Genomic DNA, 2,439 nt, shown 5'->3' on the forward strand with positions numbered 1-2,439 from the left:
TAGCTAGTGGGAAGCAGCCGCATAGCACAGGGAGATCAGCTCAGTGCTTTGTGACCACGTAGAGGGCTGGGATAGGGAGGGTGGGAGGGAGGGAGACGCAAGAGGGAGGAGATATGGGGACATATGTATATGTATAACTGATTTACTTTGTTATAAAGCAGAAACTAACACACCATTGTAAAGCAATTATACTCCAATAAAGATGTTAAAAAAAAATCACATACCCTGTTTGAAACACACAGGTTTAAGGAGACCAAAGGGTCCCCCCAGAATCAATGTAGCACATTATTTCTAATAATCCCTATGAGCCAACTTATCAGAAATATTAATGAAACCCCCAGGCAAGAAGTAAGAAGGTCCCTAGGGGAAGCATGGAAAGTTATAAGATCACATTTAAGAAAGAGATACCTGAAAATTCTCAACAGTGGCTAAAATGATGCATAAATGAAGACCAGCACATAGTTACAACATACTCTGTAGGAAAGAGACCACTAGAATCTTATGGTGCAAGGGAAGTAAAATAAGTTATGCATGAAGCTCTCCCATAGGGCTTCCACATTAAAGCCAGTGAAGGAGAGGGACTTCCCTGGCAGTCCAGTGGTTGAGACTCCCCGCTTCCACTACAGGGTGCACGGGTTCGATCCCTGGTTGGGGAACTAAGATCCGTATGCTGCACGGCATAGCCAAAAATTTTTTTTTTATTTTTAATTTTAGAAAATAAAACTAAAGCCAGCAAAGGGGAGACTCTATGGGCTTCCCAGGATGACCTAGGAAAGCTTCATGCTATATAGGAGATATTCCCTGCTGGGCACTGCTGCTATTATACAGCACAGGTGGGCCTAGTCACCTATACATCTGTACATTTGATATGCTCAAGAGGTTGAGTATCAAAGAATATTGGTTTCTCTTTCAGCTCAAGAACAACAAAAAAAATCTCAGAGAATTTAGATCACCATGGAACTCACACTCTCCAAAATAAATGCACTAAATGGTACCAAAGTCATCCACGGGTCTTCCCCTTTTCAGGAAGTGGCTGGGCCACCAGGAATAGTATGACTTTTATAGATATTTTGAACAAAACAGTATGAAACTAGCTCCATCCACTGCAGCTAAACCCAAGAAAAAATGGAGGTGGGTTTTTTTTTTTGGTATCCTCTTTCAGCTCTCCCCTCTTTGTCCACCCTATTACTCATCTGCAACTTCAGGAAAAGTGGCATTAAAAAAATTTTTTAACAATAAAATCAAATCAGTGTGTATGAGGACTAAGATTCACATAGGGTTTAATGGTGAATATATTAAGAACTGCTTCTTACAATTATGTCAGAAATTATCTGTGAAATTCATTTACAATGCTTTCACTACAGTTGACTGATAGTTTTTCTGTGAGATTTTTTTTTTAATTTTAATGTCAAAAAAGTGGTCTATAGCTCAAGTACTTGAAACTAAGTCTTGTGCAATTTGATTTTGAGTCGAAGTCTGTGACTCTGAGACTATGAATTCAAGTCATTGTTGCTATTCCAGGGGTAATTGGCTACTCTCTGCATCACTGCTTTCTTGTCTTGTTGAGAAGAGCAGGCACTAGGTTGGAAAGCATGGAGTTCCCATAGTGGGGAGCCATCTTTTCAGATGTCTCACCAAAATGAGCATCAATGCAAGTTAGTTTAGTTCTTCATAATCACCCCAGTTTTAAAAATTAAAAAGAATTTATCTTCATCTTTCAGTTTCCTTCTCTTCTTGGTTTCTTGTCCACAAGACTACAAACTGCTCAGACATAATCATCTCAACAGGAAGCTTATGTTTGCTTCTTGATGAGTAGGTTCATAGTTCCCAATTTTTTATGCATTTTATGTATTACTAATATAATGAACCTGCAACATGTGTATCATTATAAATGTTTATCTTATTTAATATAACCTCACCAAACAGAAGGAATTTTTTTCTATTTGATTGTGTTAATGAGTACTATAAATATTCTATATATATCACTATCAAAATTATTTTTAAGGAAAATTTCCTCTTATCAGTCAAAAAAAGTTAAAAGTGTCTTGTTAAAAGATGTCTGGAGATTTCATTATGCTAAAGCTATCATTGTGATCTTTATTCTGAGTTGTACTGGGTTGGCCAAAAAGTTCATGTGAGTTTTTCTGTAAGATGTTATGGAAAAACCCAAACGAACTTTTTGGCCAACCCAATATTTGATACTTAAAAAGACATCTTCTTTAGTGATGGTGTTCTAAAGGAAATAAGGACAAATTTCGGAATACGGGTAAATAATTATTTTTGAAACATCTTTGATTCCCTCGTTTTCTGTTATTTTGAAAATTGGGAGCTATTGTTTAAATAGACTAAAGTAAAATCTTCCAACTAGTGAATTTTAAGGGAAACTTGTGGCAGCAATAAGAAGAGCTTTCAAAGAAAATCTCTTGGTTATTTTAATTT

The sequence above is a fragment of the Physeter macrocephalus genome, chromosome 11 (genome assembly GCF_002837175.3).
Source record: "Physeter macrocephalus isolate SW-GA chromosome 11, ASM283717v5, whole genome shotgun sequence".
Lineage (NCBI taxonomy): Eukaryota > Metazoa > Chordata > Mammalia > Artiodactyla > Physeteridae > Physeter > Physeter macrocephalus.